Source organism: Anabrus simplex, chromosome 1 (assembly GCF_040414725.1).
Source record: "Anabrus simplex isolate iqAnaSimp1 chromosome 1, ASM4041472v1, whole genome shotgun sequence".
Taxonomy (NCBI): Eukaryota; Metazoa; Arthropoda; class Insecta; order Orthoptera; family Tettigoniidae; genus Anabrus; species Anabrus simplex.
The window spans coordinates 1,084,026,917-1,084,050,149 of NC_090265.1; positions in this window are offsets into that span (position 1 = coordinate 1,084,026,917).

Genomic DNA, 23,233 nt, shown 5'->3' on the forward strand with positions numbered 1-23,233 from the left:
AGATGAAATGACATGGCATGCTTTTACGGTCGAATGCCCTTCATGACGCCAACTGAGCTAATGAAGATGAAATAAATGATGAATGGATGAATTGGGGAAGAAGGTGGAAGGAATCTGAACTGTCCCGGCATTTGCTTGGAAGTAAAAATGGGAAACCACAGAAAACCATTCTCAGAACAGCCGACGGTGAGGTTCGAACTTACTCTTCTCCCAAATGCAGAGTTTGGCTCCTTAGCCGTAGCGCGTTAACACGCACAGGCACACCGCTTGGTCAGGAAAATATTTGAATAATCTGCTGATATACACGCGTACTTCAACTGATTTAACGAGAACAGAATAATATTGTTTGAATGTGTGGTCACAGTGAAAGTTTTGACCTTGTTGGCATAACTCCGCATGCAGTACGTGTCGTGGCGGACGAACCGTTTCTAAGCCAACGTTTCGCAGCGGTACTTGATGAAGACTGTAAAAGTTGATCGGTTTCTTTGGAAGCCCTTGCACAATATTAGTTGGTCATTCGCCAACTGTGCCATGTGCACTTGGGAACCGTCACTGATCAAGAAGGAAGAAACAAACATTGTGCTCGCTAGCAACATTTATTCAACGAAACCATCTGAAGATGACAGAGGCGGCTCATCCATCGGGTCTCCTCAAACAGAACTCTATGGCCTGCTATGGGTACGACTTTTCTCCACACCTGCAGCCTACATCTAAAGCTAGTGAAGAGGCAGAAACAGTTAAATGGCTACAGAATTTACAACTTCGAGTACGTCTTCAGTTAATTACACACCGTACTAATAACGTTAGCCGACAGATTGATTTTGCAAAACATACGGAAAATTCCTATTTTTATTACAAAAGTAGGGACATTACGTTTAATGCCTCTCTTTATACATTCCTTGTTTTACATCTACAGCAACAATTAAGGTACCGGTACGGTATTACAAGAGAAATAATTATTTATCACTTAGGCCTACATAAAATTGAATAGTGCCAGGAATTATACTATTTCTTCTTTTAATGTCTTACAATAATTTCTGGTCACTTTATAGAATTATGTCTTTACAGTCAATGTTGGAGTTCACACACACTTGAAGTTCTAACTTGAACAAAATGGTAGAGAACATTTTCCTGCCGTCTGACCTCTTCACTTTTATCAAGGAAAATGTCCGGCTCCATGGCTAAATGGTTAGCATGCTGGCCTTTGGTCACAGGGGTCCCGGGTACGATTCCTGGAAGGGTCGAGAATTTTAACCATAATTGGTTAATTTCGCTGACACGGGAGCTAGGTGTATGTGCCGTCTTCATCATCATTTCATCCTCATCACGACACGCAGGTCGCCTACGGGTGTCGAATCAAAAGACCTGCATCTGGCGAGCCGAACTTGTCCTCGGACACTCCCGGCACTTAAAAGCCATACGCAATTTAATTTTTTATCAAGGACAAAATTATGCTCAACATTTGCATTAGAACCAGGAACACCTAATACTGTCAGTGAATTTTTTCATGTATGGAACAACCAAACAACATTTTAGAGAAGAGAAAATGCACATCAATTTTCTTTCCACACTTCTGACTATCGTATCGAATTCTCAAATCAGACAGCAAATCAATCGATTATATTCGACTTCAAGATTTATCTATTACTATATTATTAATTGACGAATTAATAATGATAATTTAAATTCCAGAGATCATCAAATTCAACGAATGCGTGCAATAATCATCTGTTTCATGAAATAACGATGGAAAACATGAATAGAAAACAGCTTAAAAATAAAAGTGCAGGAGATAATTATTTATGTAAGTGTACAAAGACAAGGAAACACACTATATAGGCCTACCGGGAAGCAGAAAATTACACAAACATCCAAATATCGGGAAAACCCACCATAAACGGGATATCTGGCAACAAATCAGAACCGACGTAGCACTGTTCGAGATTCTCAGAATAGACGCACGAAGTGACCGATCATCACGCGGATTAACCCATGGACAACTGCAGGATTTTTTACAAAGGTGGGACTTGATAAAATATTAACATATTTGCGTTAAATCATCCTCATTACTATACAACTACCGGTATAATAATAATTTGGTTGGCGTATCTCAACACCTTCATATACCATTGGATGAACCGGAATCGAACCCGCCACTTGATCTCAGAAAGCCAGCACTCTACTATCTGAATTACAAAGCCCAGCAATCATCATAATAGTCGAATTTGCTCCATAAGACACCTCCCTACATGGACTCCAGATGTCATAAAAATCATAGAATGCTTGAAATAATGATTTGTTTCATGAAATAGCGATGAGAAACTTGAATAGAAAACAGCTTAAAAGCTAAAACGGCAAGAGAAATTATTTCTATAAAAGTACTGTTCCCTTCAAAAGTGGAAATAATTTATTAAGGGAGAATGATTTATTTCATCAGCGAGTTGTAACATTATTTAATCGCCAGGAGGGTGATATTTTACACTCCCGTGCTAGCATGAACCAGCCGCTTGCGAACCGGTTTTCCCGACCTACCAAGAGAACGAGGAAGCAGGGTGAAATTCCTGTTAGATGTCCTTCAAACACATGTGTGTGTACCATGTGATCGGGCGAGCAGCGTGATTGCGATCGATCAATAAATGCAAGGTCGAGTGACGTGAAACTAGGGCAGCCAATAAAAATGACAATCTTCACAGGAATGCAACAGATCCACCAATCAGATATAATTAAGAGGCACACCTACGTCTTAAGACAGTGAATTAATGGTAATTCCAAAGGAAAATTTACAGAGGGTTTTTAATTCTGAACACTTGATTTGAGCGTTACTCTAAATGCAGCTACGGTCGAGACTGGACGTCGTTACTCTCTGAATGCAGCTATGGTCGAGACTGGACGTCGTTACTCTGAATGCAGCTACGGTCGAGACTGGACGTCGTTTGCTTTACTGGGAGACTTTGCATTAGAGAAGGCACTGAGGACTGAATAAACTGCAACTCAGACATTTGGAAAAATTCTATACGATTTATTTATGACTGTCACAAGATAAGTGTTCATCTCCAAATTATTAAACATCGCGTGTGTATCCTGGACTATTGCTAAGACTTCTGTCAGTTTCAGCTTTTCTACGAGAACTCAGAAGAAGGAAGGTCGTTGGTTCGAGCTCGCTTCAAGATGGCTATCCATTTCCGAGATGAATATTACTGTTTCCTGTGCACCTTCAGCTCCTCCATGAGTCACTAATTATGTAAGGCGTCGGACATGGGCAAGACTTTGTTCGATGGAAGGTGATGTGACCACGTACTAGGTCATCAGCCAGAATCCAGTTAACACCAGCCACATGAGTATTCTTTAAGAATTTATCTTTCTATCTTTCTGTAAAATGTTTGTAAAACGTAGCCTTACCTTATTCATTTAGATTTCTATTAGTTTAGCAGTAGTTTGTCTTTTCATTCTTCTTTCTTCAGTGGGAGGTAGTTTGTGCTCTGGAATGAATGTGTATTTGGTTCTATTAGTTAGAGATGAGAGTGAATGTCATCGAGAGAGACCTCAACTGTCCTAAAAATTTAGAAGGCAGGAGAAATAAAAGTAAATGAACCCCACGTTAATCTTGAATGATTTTGAAATAATTTGAAAATTAATTGAGACAGATTAGGACAGTGTTCTAGTGTTTTTCTAAGTGTAAAATTTCATTCTACGATTATACGACATTGCTGTGGGCTTTAGTTCGTTTAGAGTCATCTGAATAATTTCGTAAGATAGCTTTGCAAGTGAGATTAAGCACGGTCAATAATATAATAATAATAATGAGTAAAAATAATTAAACCTAATTACGGGCTAAAATTTGAATAAGGTCATGGGTTTAATGTTGGTTTGTTCTTGGAAAGAATTATCGTAGGCTCACTTTATGTAAAGTAGGCCTGGAACATGGCAATCCTCCGGACGGAGTAATGATGAATTATACGTATATTTTACTGTGCTATTAATTTGATTATGACTTGCAGATGGACATTATATTTTGTGTGATAATTTATGCATCCATTAGTCATTTTGGAAGAAATGTGTCACTGGACATGATTTCTTCGAGCTTGAGTGCAGATTAATTGAGAGCCACGATATTATAGGAGAATAAAAATAAATGCCGCAACTCATGTACCGTAAGCGCGTATTCTAATATTTTGACCTGTGCTGTAGGTATTTTACTTGCTTATTTTGGATGATTTCTGTGTAAAAGATTCCCTTGAACATCGTTGTATAATTAATTTCTGCATAAAAGTGATAACCTCAACTCTATCACATTCTAGATTGATACCTGGAATATACATGATATTGTCATCTAGAGAATGATTTCCCTAATTTGGAATAAATCCAAAATTTAATAATAATGGGTTAGTGTTCGTGTAAATAATATTATAATATCGTCGTGTACCTATGTGTTAATGTGTGATGTGTGATTTAATTATATTCTGTGTTTTGTGAATATTTCTTGAATGATTTTGTGATGATATTCTCCACTGTGCGCGTCAAATTTTGACCGATTTACGTTACTTTTGCGAGTCCATGATTTGATGAATTATGAATCTTTAGGAGATTTTATTATAATTTAAGGTAGATTAGGATCTTATTCACTAAAATAAATTGAATAAGAGAAGGCAACCTCCGTGGATTGATGTCACGAGGCTGAATTTTTAGTTATTGTACAGTCACTTATTGCATAACAACGAGTAAAGTTTAGGTTGATATGAGATCAAATAAGAATTAATTAAGAGAAGTTCAGTCACTTAATAATTATAAAAATGAATTGATTGATAAAGGAAGAGTCTAAGGAAGACTTATTAACCATAATTTCTTGAATTAAACATTTTTCAATAATTTTAATAAGGGAAAGAAAATGATCATTTTCTTGTAAAATCAGATGAGATTCAGAAGGAATATTTTAATTTAAGCAATTTGATTATCATTATAGGAGAGAGTGATACCAGATATTATTTTGATTTTCAATCCAATTTATAGTAAATTAATGATCCCTATTATTATTATTATTACAGACAAGAACATTCGTTGAGCTTTAATTTGATCAAGATTCCTTATAGACGATAGCACGAGGAGAAGAGATTTTCAAGAATTAGTCCCAGATTTTGTAAATTTAATTGTTTATTGGAAGAGTGATAGTTTTTAATAAATGTATAAACCTATTTTAGTTTCCTTTCATTTGTCGCTAGTCCTTCATCTATTCCTGCCTTTAAAATTTTCTGCATAGCCGATAAGCGAACGGTCCACCTCTGAGACCCTCGCTCTCCGGCGAGCTGAGCCCGGCATGATGGGGGCAGTACAAATATTGGGAAACAAACTAGATCCCAGGAAGTGGGAAATTATACAATCAAAAATTCCAATATCTGGAAATCCCGCAAAACAAACGGGAAATCTGGCAACTCTGATGATGATCATGATGCTTGTTTAAAGTGGCCTAACATCGAGGTCATCGCCCCTAATGGTAGGAAATGAAATGACAAATTAAAAGTCCAAAATCCTCTAATGACCAGAATTCAAAGCGTGAGGACGATGGATGGATGGACTTTTTAAAAATTGATTTTTGTTAGTGTTCACAGCTTCCTAGTACAAAGGTACGGCAAAGCTTGCCCCTTTGGAATGAGAACAACACCAATGGAAGGTACATATGCTGAGTGAACACGCCACTCCTTTGACTCAGGTCACAAAACAAAGTCAGTCCGTCCATCCGTCCATCCATCCATCCATCCCCCTAATGAATGACCAATACCTTGCCACTTCATCCATGCTTGCCGTACAGCATTAGGCTTTTAGAAAACATACTTGGAGTGCATGGCCATCCACCTTGCAATGTAATATCCTATTCATACCTCTGTTCCTTGGTTTCGGGCATTCATTTAACATTCTACTATAACTTGGCACAACCTATTGACGCAATTGTATTACAAACAAAAGCATTATAACGCCACGTTATAATATAATTTTTGCTGATGTCCTTACCACTCGTTGTGAATATTACATATACAGTAGCCTGTTTTCTTTTGAATGGTACACTCTATTCATGTTTCTACCCCAAAGATGGCAAGCAATACAATATCGACCTTAAGAAATAGCTGTGCTAAATGGGTTGTCTGCACTGAAGAATGATAAGGGTTTGGTGAACCACCTGGTATTGAACTTTTAAGTTTTTCAGTCTGTCAAACACAAATTTAAGAAATACTTTACCATACCTGGGAATGAAACCATTACTACTTATATTTTTAAAAAATAAATAAGGCAGATCAATCACAATGCAATAAAGAAATGTTGTATTAGGTGCTTGGAACAACGAGGAACAAGGGAACATGCAGCCATGGACTGAAATTTCCAGAACACATTCTTACACTATAATGTCCTTCAAAGATGGGCGTAACTTTGTTACCTTTGAGGTACGTCCTGATAGGGGATCCTGTAGGTCAGTTTCCTAAATTGATGATCAGCAGCTTCCCCAACTTAATGATATTTGTCAGTAAGTCAAATATATCCAGGGGAGATCTGATGATGTTCCTGAATGATGTGCTACAGGCTAAATGTGCGGGGATTAGATATTTGTCGTTTTCTATTGGATTCTTGGAAACCATATCTGGATGGCAAGCTGTTCAATTTGACAATGAAAGCAGGTATTCAACTAATTAAGAAACTCCATCTAGGATATTGTACAAATCTACAGTTTACTTCACAATGGAGATGTTTATTTCTTTCAGGGCCGGTTATACCACCTACAGGTAAAGTAGCACGTAACTTGCCCTCTACGTAAAAGGATATTTCCGTTCAACCACTCCCAAATAGCGCTATCGGCAGGATAAATCGCAGTTACCTGGTGCGTAATTTATCAGCCCCTTCGAGGGACCGATAAGACTTTATCTGCCAGGCAGGTTTTGAGAGCTGAACATTATTAGCTGTACTTTTGGTGACATAAAAGCTTAAATTAGCTTAGTATGTTCATAAAAGCATGATACCGTAACAACGATTGGTACTGTATGACAGGATTTAATAATAATGCTATTTACTTTACGTCTCGCTAACTACTTTTACGGTTTCTGGAGACACCGAGGTGCCAGAATTTTGTCCCATAGGAGTTCTTTTATGTGCCAGTAAACCTATCGACACGAGGTTGACGTACTTGAGCACCTTCAAATACAACTGGACTGGGCCAGGATTGAACCTGCCAAGTTTGGGTCAGAAGGCCAGCACCTCAACTGCCTGAGCCACTCAACCTGGCTATAGCAGGATTTTGAACATGAAATGCTTCCATTGAGTTGCAACGGTCACACCAGCCTATAGCATCTACAGTGCCAGGGATACATATTATATGTTGCAACCATTCCGGGTTAAACATTCTTTGCCCGATACTTCCATTTTCTAACTCGACGTTGGGCAGCCTAGTTTGACGAAATGGAGTCGCTCAGCGGATACCTCAGGGTTTACTTATGGCAAGTAGGACATGTAATCCTACTGTAGAATTCGCTTTGCGTGAGTCCAAGAGAATTCCAACTCACGGGTGATACCTATCGTTACTCACGACATAATGATAATCATCGCCGACAACCTAATTAGAGTTTGACCTCGTGAAAAACTTGCCATGGTTACATAAACACTTAATTATACGGTATCTTACTTAGCTATTATTTACTTACAATCTAGACAGTAATTAAAGAACTCATGACACCAGCAATTAGAAAAATAACAAGATATTTATTAATAAAATATTAAATAACTAATTTCATATTATGCAACGCATTATTCAGATTAACTGAAAATACGTAATGAAAATGAGTCAGCGCTGGCTCGTATAATAAAATGAAATAATATTCAGCATTTAAATTATTTAAAATGATCAGTTCCTTTGTGAAGTTGAAGTTCAATATTTGCTCATTTACAACAGATCACTGGACACATCTGAGGTCCACCTCGTACTTGAAATGTAAGTATAACATTGACACAATTAACTCGTTCCGATAGTTCACTTTCTTTAGTCTTATTTAAACAGTCTCACTTGGATACCATATCCAGTCGCAATGCATCTCAAATACACTAATAAATTAAGTGTGAATTACTTGGAATACGTTTAAGTGGTTCTGAGTGAATTATAGGAAAACGAAAATAGAACTGAGTATATTAAGTTAGGTTTTAATAAAATCCGAAGACATGATTTTGTTGCAACGATCTCGTTGTGCCTTGAAACTCCTTACGAACTAAGGCATTCTTTCCTAATGCCAGATAAATACGGCTCCTACTCTAGCCTTTCCCTAGCTGAAGTTCGTTAAAGAAATGTATGTTCAAGAACGGAGAATATTAACCAATCTAGCTATCTATCTAACTTCAGCGTAATCTTTGGCTGTCTCACACATGCCCTTATAGGTTCAATGTCCCTTTTAATAGTTATCTTTCAATAACATTCAACCACAATGCAAGCTACTTTACTTTTTTGCAATTAACATGGAAGCGCTAAGCTGTGAGGTTTGGAAAACATAATCTCATATATATCGGTGTCGTAATGCTTCTGGTTAACTACAGCTATTCAAAGTTGTAGTATTCTAATGTTCAAAATAAGTCATCTATACTGAAATATAATTACGTCACGAGCATACATCTATACTAATAAATCCAGTTCGTACCTTGGCTTGTGTAGCTCCCGCGGTGTGGGCACTCTTACGCAAATAAATCATATAATTCACTTGTAGTGTGGCACAACTTAACTTGCAGGGACATGATGGTCCTGCATCGCGTAAAATCTTCTCAAATCACTATACATAACTCGAAACTTTCATCTAATTACCATATTCATATTCTCATTACAACATCAATCTTATATAAACACCGTAGCCTCCATAAAAATATATCGCGTTTCCCAACTTGACGACTACGATAAAATACCACACTGATTCTTAATAATATCAACAAGTCGCAGATTCTCATAACCTACAGACGAAGTTCAATGCCCTCTCTATGAACCAAACAAATGCGTAATTCCATATTTCTTTCTACACCGCGCACAACCATACGTGACGTCAACTTCATGCATTACTTCAATGTCTATAATCTCCCAGTATGACATTTCAATCAGCTGTTTCATATTTCTCTTCAAACCTCACGCTTCCTAGAAGTAATCTGGTCAATATAGCATAAACTATTGCCATATTACTAAATCGTAACTTCGAACTTAATTATTTCACACTTCGTTGGTAATCATCACTTGCATTGCTATATTATCGGTCTACAATTGCCATCAGCACATACCTAAGGTACATGTGTAAGCAAACCAAAAATTATGCAATAAAATGTTATGAATGACTTAGCTCGTTCATGGTTGTCCCTGGTCCAGCTGTTCCGTTCCCATTGGATGTAGATGGGTCTTCGGTTTAGTCACGGGTTAGACATCTGAAACGTCATCCGCTCCTTCGTTCTGGTAGTACTATCTGGTTACCCGTCGCCTTCCTACGTCATGGCTCGGTCGGATGGTTACCCGTCGCCTTCCTCGTCATTTCCAGGTCGTATGGTAAGATGAATTGTTCCCAGGTCGGTCCATCATGTGAATTTAGCACAACATCTTGATCATCTTCTTGACAGTTACAATGTTGTAGGTAATATTGCAATATACTGCCATTTTAATATTCTTCTCTGACGTCGTTTATACTTAATTTAATTTATTTTTATTTTTCTTCGTAACTCTTCAACGTATCCGCAATTTCTTACGTAACGACTTCAGTACGTTTATTTTCGTCACGACTGACTTTGAATTCTGGCGAAGACTTATATTTTATTCTTATTCAATCGTTGTATTCTTTCTTTTCTCATACGCAATCCTTTGCTTCTCCAAAAGAAATATTCCGATGACGGTAATTGCGTCCGCTCTCGATGTCGTGAAAATTCAAGATGAAGATTATTTAATAATAATGTTTTTTCTATTTTTTTGAAAACAATACTGTAGACCGTCCACTGTCCGTTTTACTCGAATACATGACCATTCCGAGAAAAATATGGCCCTCTGAGACATCATAGCAGGTGACTATTCCTTACTTGTTTTAGATTACAAGGCCCATACCTTCGGTCGGCGCCATTTTGTAATCTGTCGTGGACGTGCGAACGGGCACAATGTCAAACTTTCGAGAAGAAATTTTACAAGGATACATAACCAAAACCTATTTGTAACCATCTCAAATGGGCTTTAATTTTCCAATTTTCATTTTTCAGCTCTTAGACACCAGGTATAAGTTGTTATATATTTGAGTTACCCCAAGCATTTTCAGGACATAGTGGCTAAGATGTTTGCTTCATAATATGAGGTATGTAGGTTCGAGTCCTCATTATGCCCAGTTCTTTTATTTTCATAATTAGCTGTTGTTTTCATCTGCATGCCTCTTTTTATACGTTCTTTTGTTGATATATTTCACTGAAATGTTTAATCACAATATTATGTTTACTAGGAAAATGTTTTATGTGTGTGCTACTTATAGAAAGTGATACAGTTGAAACTGGTTAGGACGTCCCTCTTTAGTGTGTTTCCCTGGTTATCATGTCATTATTCCTAAGTCCCAGCTCATGTTCTATTAAATACATGCTAAAGAAACCTGGATAGCATATTTATGTCACTCTTTAGTATGTTCATAACACCCACCATAAGGAATTTAGCATTCCAGGCCACGCTGCGCACACGATGCTCCAGCCAAAGATGGTGTGCGTAAAGATTTGGCAGAGAACTTAATTTCATAGCGGCAGACTACCCAGACAACACAGCGTGCTAATATATCAGCCTACAGCTAGTTGCCTTGGCTACAGGTAGCGTCAGTCCCAAGCCAGTTTTTGCTGTGATTGTTTGGATAGCACAACAGTACCTCATCACGAGTGTTGTTACTTAATCTCGGTGCTTAATTTTCATTCGTAAGTGAATAGTGTAACGTATTAAATTAGGCCTACTGTACGTACGTATACAGCTGACATGTAGCACTTATTTTTGCGTTGAATTACGCCTATTGTACTTAAACATAGAACTAGTGGTTTGCAAGACATTAAGTTATGGAGAAGAAGAAAGCAAGACAGTTTACCAAGGAGGAAAAATTAAAGTTTATCAAGAAAGTGGATGCGAATCCACACATGAAACGTGTGCAAATTGACCGGATGTTGGACATTCTTACGACAACTTTAAATACGATAGTAGGCAAACGCAAGAAGATTGAGGACACTTGTCTGGCAGGAGGAAGCAGGCAAATGAAAGAGTTTTCAGCTATAGAAGATGTTCTGGTGAACTGGTTTAAACAAGCTCGGGCTTCAAATATTCCCATTGATGGAACATCGATTCAGGCCAAGGCATCACATTTAGCTGCCGAAATGGGATTCCATAACTTCAAGGCGTCTAATGGATGGCTTGAAAGTTTTAAAAATAGGAATAAACTTTCATATAAATCCGTCCGTGGGGAGGCTGCCAGTGTCAATATCGACACTGTTCAGACTTGGAGAGATACGACACTGCCGGAAATCTTAAAGGAATATAGCCCTGATGATGATTTTAATGCAGATGAAGCTGGGCTATTTTTCCAGCTTCTTCCTGATAAAACGAACGTGTTCAAGGGTGAGAAATGCCATGGAGGTACTCTCAGTAAAGAGAGACTGACAGGGCTATTACACTGCAATGACAGTGGTATGGAGAAATTTACGCCGCTCGTAATAGGGAAGTGGAAGAATCTGTGCAGTTTTAAGAATGTGCGTACCTTTCCATGCCAGTACACAGCGAATACCAATGCTTGGATGACATCATCGCTTTTTGAGAACTTCTTGCGATCACTTGATACCAGAATGGGAGTGTGGCAGAGGAAAATCGTGTTGTTCATTGACCTCTGTGCCGCACACTAAGTTTACACATCTTATTTGAAAAATGTATGTGTAGTGATTCTTCCCGCAAACTGTACACGCCATCTCAAACCACTGGACCAGGGCATCATCCGGTATGTGAAGCAGAAATACAGGAAGATTCTCGTGCAGAAGAGATTGGCATTCTTGGAAACAGCTTCAAGTAAAATCACAATTCTGGATGCCATGCATTTCTTAAAATCTGCTTAGACATCAGTAAACAAGACCACAGTTCGAAACTGTTTCTGCAAAGCAGGCTTCGAAAAGAAGGCTTCCACTTAATATTGATTAGGTGGAAGCCTCCTTTTCATTGTAATTGTGTATAATATCAATACGGAAATGAAACTATTAGATTACGAAGCGGGCTTCGTTCATTCAGCAACTGATGACGTTTCAATGGAAATAATGGAAAGCGCTTTTTTTTCCTCTCCTAATTGAATGATATTTTCCGACATCTCTAATGATTTAGACCACTCTAACTTTCAAATTTATACATTACGCTATTCTAAGATTGACCTCAACTCTTAGCTTCAAGATATAACATGCTATGTCATTACGCTCCTCAACTGTCCCAACTTTGTGCATTTTAGTATTTTTTCTCTTCACAATTGTTTTTTCTATGTCATATGTTTCAAAAACTTCAAAAATCTAACATACAAATTCCTTTAACTTGGATATATTTCTTTCGACAAATAATATACAACTATATTGTACTATTTCACTCATATCAGCATTTAAAGGCTTGACACTTGAGCTTTTTAAATTTTTCATCAGATTTCCAACTTTTGGAAGCACAGTGCCGATCGGCACATATGTCTTGCTACTCTTCAAGAACTTGCTCCGTACTACATTTAAGTTTTTGATCTATGACTTCTTCAATATTTTCGGAACTATCGACACGCAGTGCTGACCCCTAAAATTATACAGTGCCTCATGAACTGCAACTGAAAATACGTATTTGATTCTAGACTTCCTCATACCATCGAAAGTTCAACACACAGTGCTCCATAAAGTGTTATAGTGCTTCATAAACAGCATCTGACAGAATTATTTAATCTTCACATTTTGTTTACCTGTGCATCGTCTTTTATACCTATTTGTGATTGGCTGAAATTTCAACACACAGTCCTCCCTAAAGTGTTTTAGTACTTCATAAACAGCATCTGACAGAATTATTTAAAATTCACATTTTATTTACCTGTGCATTGTCTTTTATACTTATTTGAGATCGGCTGATGATGACCAAGAATATAGTATTGAAAGGTTGAACCATCATATATCTTCTTTCAACTTAACAGATGAAGACGACGTGAATTCTGCTGCATATGTTGAATGTGATGACAATGTTGCCACCTGCGAAGTGTATACAGTAGACGAAATTCATGAACAGCTGATGATTGACAAAGACAGTAATGAGGAAGAATCCGAGGATGAAAATGAAATCGAGATCTGCGCAGCAGTACCAATGCATTCAGCAGCGGTAGAAGCTATGGACATAGTGCAGCATCATGTATCAAGTTTTGTCGTGGATGACCGTGTAATGGATTGCATTACCAAACTCAATACTGTTGTATGTAATTTGGAACGAAAGAAGAAGCAGTCTACATTAGATATGTTTCTTACATGCAAGTGATGACATGTAACTTACTCTGCGTATTTAAAAAAAAAAAGTGTTGGTTTATTCTCAATCAAATTCTTGACAATTTTTGTACATTTTAAATGTTTATGCAAATGCAGACGTATAGTTCACATTTCTAAGAATGTTTTTCCTTGATGTTTTACTATGTTGGTTTTCTTTAAATGTATTATTTCTTTATTCATTTAATTAACTATAATTGTGAACAGTTGTTTTTTGTCTTTACTATAATTATTTTTACGTTCAAAAGTTTAATAGCGTAATTTTTTTAGCACATTTCCTCTTTATGACTTTTTTTTTCTCGGTCTCCACAAAAACGTCCTAACCAGTTTTGACTGTGTTATATTCTTGAATTCCTCTTCCTATAAACTGATATTTACTCGAGGTTGTCCTTTATCTTCATAAAGTTAAACATTAGAATAAATACATAATAAATGGAAGCATGTGGAGCTAGTTACAAATAGAGGATCATGGAAACAATCAAATACGTATTTTCAGTTGCACGCAAAAGAGTAAATCATTGTCCGTAACTCTACAGACTCTCCTTACTAGGCTTGTTGGTAATAATCAACAGATGCAAGCATAGGAAAATAAGACAATCGAAATGAGCTCCATACATGTAAGATAGACAGCACCTCAGTCGAAAGAAAGAAGTCACTGAAAATCAGTTTAGCCAACCCCATATATCTGTGTCTAGCCCTGGTAGCTACCTTGCGCTTACGTGGAGGTGGTAGCACACAAGCCAAAATACCAGCTGATATACACCTCCAGGTAGTTTACCTCCCGTGTAGGTGCCATCTAGTTTACCAGCAGATGGTTGAACTGGCCCTCAGTCATATAAAAATATAACAACACTTGTTATGAGTGTAGTAATGCTTTGTTCAGACGTCAACTTTTGGCACCAAGATTATTTTCTGTGTATACAATGGTTCACCATTTCCAGTTTTGACATGATATCTATACATTTAGGCCACATTCATTCACCTCTTTCTGTAATGAAACCATTGTGCTCACATCTGGCTTATACCTATGAGAAGAAAAATTTGATCCAAATTGTTGAGGTACCATTTGACTGCAATTGTGAGATGTGAAAGAAAATGACACTTCTTTGGCCTCAGTTACAAAGTTGTTGCAGAGTGACAATCTTGGAGTATTTGACTTGGTTTTTTATTAATAACTCCAAAATCAAGACATTCAAAGGTGATCAAGATATCTAAAGATAAAAAATCAGACACCTTAAATTCACATAATAAAATGATACAAATCCCAAAAGAATAACACAGCAAGGGAGGGGCCTGAAATTTGAAGTAGGAAATTATATTTGAAAAGGTTATTTGACCATCTAAATATCAATTCCTACTCCTCATGTGTGAACCAATAGAAAGGTCTCTCTGAGTCCAAGTTGATGGTACTACAACGGATCCCCTACAACCCTCAGGGGCAATGTTATGTGGGAGTCGAAAATGTGAACATTTCTTAATCTGCTTCATATCAACTTCTGAATGTAAATTATGATATGTGTAACGTTGAATAGATAATCTTACACCTGACAAAACGGTACCACTGGGGTAGACTTATATCCGTTATGGGCAGAAGTTACGTAGTGAACAAAATTCCAAACATTAACAATAAAAAAACCAAACCAAACCCCATGGCACTACAGACCTTGAAGGGCCTTGGCCTACCAAGCGACCACTGCTCAGCCCGAAGGTCTGCAGATTGCGGGGTGTCGTGTGGTCAGCACGACGAACCCTCTCGGCCGTTATTCTTGGTTTTCGAGACCAGGGCCGCTATGTCACTGTCAGATAGCTCCTCAATTCTAATCACGTAGGCTGAGTGGACCTTGACCCAGCCCTCAGGTCCAGGTAAAACCCTGACCTGGCCTGGAATCGAACCCAGGGCCTCCGGTTAAGAGGCACGCACGCTACCCCTACACCACGGGGTAGTCCAGTAAAATTATACATTTTGCTATGCAAAAGGTCATGTAGTTTTGATTTTTTGATATGTTGTTAGTGTTGGGCCTGCAATGTAAAATCAAAGTTTTCGACCTCATGCCATCACGCCCCACCTGGCATTGGAAAAACATCAATTTTTTAAAATCTTTTCCCTGTTGTTTCAAAATAGCTCCTAAACAGCTGGTCTAACAAAAAAATGCATCCTTTCCAAATTGAAAATAGAGTGAATTTGCTATAGTTTAAGCCCAAATTCAGATCTGTAGCTTATGTACTGATTAAGATAGAGGCTTTGAAACAATGCAACATTCTCTCCCATTACAACTCTAAGTTTCGACATCATGAAGCAATAGGGATACCAAAAAAAAGTTTTAAAAATGTGTACTACGTTTGTATACCATAAGTTAGTAGTGAGACAAAGATCAGAACATGTAGTTTACTGCACCCTCCTGGCCTTATTCCGCATCGAGCCCCACTGTTGGGTGACAAATATGCACCCTCGACGTGGCGCTGCCCCATAGATTAGCACTGGGAGCACTCTACACCCAGGGTCTTGACGGGTTCTTTTATTGTTGTGGGGCTATTTCATAGGATCACAGGACTTTGTATGTGCCTCAGCTAGCTAATATGTTCTGGTAAATAAAAATCGCATCAACGGTGGAAAATTGGATTCAGAATCCTATCGGGCGGCTTATTTTCAAATTACTATATTATTGTTTTTAAGCCAATCGCTATTGTGTTTGCATCACCTATTTTCATAATTTATGACGTGCTTATAATAATCGAGACCTTGTCTTGAATTAAAATTGGTTATACCAAATATGATCTTGGAATTTGAATTAATTTCATAAGTAAGGCCATGTATATCCATTTTATAATGAAAAGATGGAGATATTCTGGATCGGATTATATTTATTAATTTAAATAATCCTACTATTTAAGACGAAACCAAAGTATAACCCAAATTAAAAATATTACCGAAGAACAAATTGGTAATGACATAAAATAGCTGTCATAATTGAATTAATTTATACCCGATTCAACATAATGCAGTGATTTCAAATTGATCATTCCTCATTTATAATGGCTATTTGAAATTCCGAACCTAAATCTATATTTATTCATTAACGTGCCTAAACCTGAAAAATTACCATAATAACTGTGTTCTTTCTTTTACTCCACAAGTTTTAGGTGTTCTTATTCCTTCAGTTTTGATTTGATGTCAGATTTTCAATAGGAGAATTTCGTTCATGTCAAATTCAGCTGATAATAATGTCTTTTTATATGTGATGCCTAACCTAATTAAAATAAATAATCATCACCACCTTAACTAACTCGTACGTCCTGATGAGGTTCGCCTCAACGCGACAATAATTACACGTCCACCCTCGCGCATACCTTCGAGGATCATGTTACCTTAATGTTAATGCATAAAATAAATGATCAAAGATAATATACATAAAGACAAGAATATATACACTTAAATGTTAATAAAACCACATACGACATCTCTACTACATCTACTAAACTACCATGTCCATGAAGTAAACATCTAACTTATTAATATCACGTCATATATCCTCGAAGCTGTACGCGTGGTAAGCTTCATGCACGCCTCGATCACGTCGCCGTCATACCGACTAAAAACCCTAATGATTGACGTAGATTTTGAATATGACATCCGAAACGTAACGATAATCGATAGGACAATTGTGGCTGACATCTGATTGCAATTAATAATTATCCGCCTTACCATCTTAGCCTACACTTACATATCAACATTACGATCCCAGCATTCACTCATGTAAGAGCATTATAACCTTAACATCATCTTATACTAGGGCATTACAATTTCAGCATTCGCTTATATACAAGTGATACCTCTCCTTTTTGCTTTATCTAACTTCACACTGGCATAAAGCAATTAAATAATACGTTTTATGTGGCGATATCAAAACAAATCTTCATTGTCACCTCCCATCTTATTAAATAATCCACACAACACAACACTTTTCATTATTTCAACCACTAAATTATATGTGAGCTAATCCACACATCGATGGCACATCTCGATATCATCCCCACGTTTTATTATTCATCATCATAATAACTATTACCACCACATGCACTTAATACACTTGAATTATTCATCAACACAATGACCACCATCACCGCCGGTACTTAATATATCTGACACTCACACCATCATCATTATTATTATTATTATTATTATTATCTCACGTTGATTCATACCAGTGTCATTACTCACAACATTACTACATTTATATCACTTACCTGCAATACCAAGGTTAGCTTCGCAATAAATATGCTGATTCTATGTTGATGTTGTTATATATATATACACATAGGCTCATCTTTTCCAGTAATTACGGCACTATAATATAATATAAGCGATATCGAAGTCATCCAATAATATAACCGTTCATTCTCTCGCATGGTATCGTATCATTTCGAATGCCGAGTCGCCTAACGCATATAAGAATTCCTATATTCCAAATAACATAATATCATGCCGCTCGAGATGTAATTACTATTACGTTTTGGCGAACTACTTCAGGACATGTACTACATATACACTACTACCTACATTAAATAAACTAGTAACTAAAATAAAATACAGATGAATGTTGCATCAAATAAAAAGACATCATTATAATGGAAAGCAGTTACTGACTTGAATAGCCAGGGTTATATGAATCACTGGCTTAAGTTATCCATCCCGGTAACCACTCCACCGTTTCAGCTGGACCTACTCGTACATAATTTAGCACTCCATATTCTCCTTTGATTTTTTTGCTAGTTGCTTTACGTCGCACCGACACAGATAGGTCTTATGGCGACGATGGGACAGGGAAGGGCTAGGAGTGGGAAGGAAGCGGCCGTGGCCTTAATTAAGGTACAGCCCCAGCATTTGCCTGATGTGAAAATGGAAAACCACGGAAAACCATTTTCAGAGCTGCCGACAGTGGGGTTCGAACCTACTATCTCCCGAATACTGGATACTGGCCGCACTTAAGCGACTACAGCTATCGAGCTCGGTCTCCTTTGATTTAGTACTTCCTTTTAGACTCATGCAGATTACACCTGAAAAAGGTTAATATTAGTTCTTTGACAACACACAGAGCCACTAGTAAATCAATTACGCATTTACTTCTAATTATACAAAGTTATTTACGATACGGACAATCTCTATTATATATCGTATTGCTCCTTCTGTAATGGCTTGGCCTTTATACAATCATAAGCGTATCACCGTTATTTTAGGCCGGGTGCATTTGCTTAACTGCATATATATATTCCCTATTAATTTCCTTTGCATACAATTTCTAATTTTTACGTATCATTTTCATACTACCATCACATTGACATTAACAATTAACAAGAATACTTTTAACGTTTTACACAAGTCATAGAATAACAAAATTAGCTACTAGATATGGAACTCTATCTTAGGTGTTTACTTACATCTACTGACATCTAAATGTCGCTACCGTTCTCGTTAGCAAATATCGATATTTTATTCTCCGTAACATTACCCTATGTGTTCAATCTTCGGTTTCGTCTTGTTTTCATACATTCTACATTTTACATTCGACTTAATTCTAACAGTATTTACACATATATACACGTTTTCTCCGCTTAGAGATGAAAGTAAAGTCCTTTCTTCACAATCACTTCAATGCGTATTCGACATTTATAAACCAGTCCTCGCCTAAACTGTTCCGGCGCCATGTTTCTGGACCTCGTGCTAGTTGGTTTTGTTCGCGCTGTAGCATATGTCACACATGAAAACGGCACATTACGGCTGTTGCCATTTTGAGGTACCAGGTCGCATCTCTTCAAGTCTGCTGCTCATTGTCCTTATCATCCAGCTCAGTATCAACATTTTCCATATCATTATTCATACATTCATTTATGGACATTGGAGGGTAGTCGTCATCTTCATTGCCGTCTTCAAATAGAGAGATGTTAGGCACATTTTCACAAGCTTCTCCCACAGAATAGGAGCACAGGGAAGAACATGAGACCTGCTTTATGGCAACCACAAGCGTTCTTTCATCACTTCTTGCAGTTGCAAGTTAAGGAGGGATTCAGGAGCCATAATTCTTTCCATTTTTCGGTAGGAGAAGTCAAATTGGGTAGGTACTTGGCCCCACGAGAGAGGATTTATCTCATGTCCTAACCACTCCTATGGTGGTAACATCTCAAGACATGAAATCATTCTGCATCCACAGTTGGGGGTAAATGTACTAGATAGGATGGTGTTCTTGTTGCTGGCTAGGTAAGTGTAATTCATTGAGATTTGATACAGAGGTTCTGAGGTTAACCCCATATAAATGAATCAGAAAATCAATGGTTGCTTCAGGGTTGAAGAATATTTGGTTTTTCTTTTTTCCTATAAGAGAGTAAAATTTTGTATTCCCATGACCGAAGAGTGTACTTGTCGTGTCACATCACTACAAGTGTGGATGAACAAAATAATTCACCTACACTTGTATTCTGAAGTATAAGTTGTCTTTCATCACAGTTATTGCTCTTAGAAGAACCAAAAGGTCAACGTTTTCACCAACGACAAAATGTTGTCATAATGAGATCCAGCAGAAAAGCAGTTTTAACAATTAGTACATCTGCATCTTCTACTGTCCGTTTTACTGTTATATTCCCCTATTGCAGTACCATTCTCAGAAGATCAATGAAAGTTTTTTATATACATATGACAACATTTCTTGAGAAATTTCTGGACATGTGGCTTCATCGAATACGATCTCATATGATTAATAAAAGTTTTTCCGTCGAATACAGTCTGCACTTTTTGTGCCTCTCCCCGTCACATTAGAACTACAACAATGTTTGAACTATAGTGAACTTGTAAGTATGTAAGATAACTTTTAGCAGTGTCCCCCTCCCCGAAATTCAAATTCTGCAGCCAAACAACTTTATGAAGAAGATGTCCTCCATCCACCACTAAAAAAAATAAAAATAAAAAAATTCCTTCAACAGCATATCTGTGAATGCTGTAAATGAAGACATTTCAGTCCCCTTTTGTATGCCCTCTTCCTTCAACAGTGACAAAGGAAAGGTGACAATTCAAATGTGAAAAGCCTTTGCAGGTCTTCATCTGTTTGGTTACACAGATTCTGTGAAAGTGTTTTAGTGGGTCCACAGTCATTTTTTTCTTTCCCGATATTAGCACTGTTGGTAACTGAAGCAAGTGTGTTCACTTAATCTTTACATTTTAATTGAACATTATTGAAGTTACCACCAACAACAGTGGAGATTCCTTCCAAACCAAGTTCATAAGACAAGTGGCAAATAACATCCGCTGTTCCTACCATGCCACTATATATTGATATCAGCACGTCATTTGTGGGGAATGGGTATGTGTTGAGAAAACCACTGCATAAAATTTTCAACATCATTATCTCGAGCAATGCAAGAAGGGTGCATGTCCACATGTTGCTCACTAGTCATTGATTTTTCTATTATGAAATAAATATAATTGTAAATGTAATGTAAATAATATATCTGTTACTCGCACTGTACGTATAAATTGTCGCAACTTCTCATCACAGTTAGTACCTTCTGTGTGTTGATGTATTAGTGTCCTTCTCCATCATTATTGTCCTGAACAGAACACACCACCTGCTTGTTTGGCATTTGTCTCCCAATTCATAAAATACCTATTACACTACATTGACTTTGAACAAGTACAGGTCTTCAAATATTAGTCGTAGAAATGCCCCACTGAGCTCTGTGTGCAGAAAATTTACTCACCTTTAAAACTGATCCATATGACGTGAGCTCTTAACACCATAGTTTGGGAGATACTGAATAAAATTTGACAAAAAAATCACAACTTTTGCCACTTTTTGATTGAAACACAATTGTTTGAAAGCCTGTATTTGGGCTCAAACTTAGCAAATTTACTCTACTTTAAATGTGAAATCAATTCATTTTTTTCTTTAGACAAACTGTTTAGGAGGTATTTAGTAAAAACAGAGAAAAGGCAAAAAAAATTGATGTTTTTGCAATGCCATGGGGTGCATGGTGACACCCTAAGTTCAAAAACTTGGATTTTACATTACACGCTCAACACTAATAGCATACCAAAAAATCAAAACTACCTAACATTTTGCACAGCAAACCCCTATGTTCAGGATGATTTTACTGGACTACAAATGTTTTAAAACATTACATGTTTGGTATCACTGGAAAGAGGAATCCAAATAGTATTCAAATGTGTCATCATAACTCTTCTCAGACTTCAATATGACAAATTATAACTGCACGGAATATTATGACTTACATAAGCACACGTGCCGACTGGTATGGAATGATACGGAGTGGTACAGTTCAGGCTATAATTAGCCATCCATGTTAGTAGGCAATCTATGATCCTTGGCAACAATACTACTCAGTGAAACCTCATTAGTGCGCTCCTCATTAACACGTTTTCCTGCCTAGCGTGTCGTAAATTCGAAGTCCCAAAACCCATCGTATTACATCTATATAAAAATACCTCACTTATCGCGTCACAAATTTTTTTCTATTACTGCTTAGTACAATTACATTTTCCATAGACCTGAAAATGTTACTGTATTTGATATCCCTTGTAAAAGAAATGTGATTTCCAACTCAGGTAAGAGCCGTCGCATAAATGCGTGATTATGGGAAAAGGCCTTCCTCAACTTCAAAGGATAAGTTGCACTTTTGGCGAGCAAGCTGTTAGCCTCAGGAATGTTCAGTTTTGCTTGCCGGTTAACAGGGAGATCGCTGAATTGCAGAGTGAGCCTGTTTGTGCTTTTATTTCGCATTCTATTCAGAAGGTTGTATTTGTGTTGAGTGGTACACTGAAGTGTGGGTAATATTTAATGCGCAATACGGTAACCTATATCTGGATTACGAAAATAGTCGTATGAAACTGACTAGCGTGGTGCATATTTGTCTTGTAATAGCCCAGTTATGGATACGGAAAATACTGTGAAATTCCTTAATAATGAAGTCAAAACTAAAATCTGTCAGAAAGTGGACCGACATAAGCCAGAGGCTGCGACTGTTGAAACTCGCACTTTCAAGTTTCGACTTGATCACTCAAGTTGGTCGAAGTTTCGTTCCATTCAAAATGGCAGGCAAAATTTCCTTACAGTTGTACAGGGTTGAATATAACCTTCAATTCATTGTGTATGAGTGTGACCAGAAAATAAATAATATTTGTTTTAGAAAGAGTTCAATATTTTTGTTGGCCCCTGTGTACATGTTTCCATACCTTTCAGTGTACTTGTTATTTTATAATCCCCACCAGAGAAGGTTTTCGTATTTGTTCTCTCGTGTTTTTTCTCACCTTTCATACTTTCCTCTCATCTTCAGAAATGGTAGATAGGCCTATTGTTTTCACTGTACCCGCGGATACACGACGTAAAATGCCCTCATGTTGAAAAAATTTGTATCTAGTGTTTCCATATACCTGCTGGATAGTTTTTATTCGTATATTCATTAGTACGTTTTCTCGCTTAACATGTTCTTTTATCTTGTCCCCTGCAGAAACAACTTAACAAGGTTTCACGGTATATATTTTGCAAAGAACGTTTTGCCCACTATGATGCCAAGATTCACCGCTTACTGCATTTGTCATTGGCCACTGGTAAATAGACCTGTACTGAAATGAATAATATGTATTTCATTTCACATAAACTCAGACTTGCATTGCGTAACGTCACAAAAACCCAGCACGACA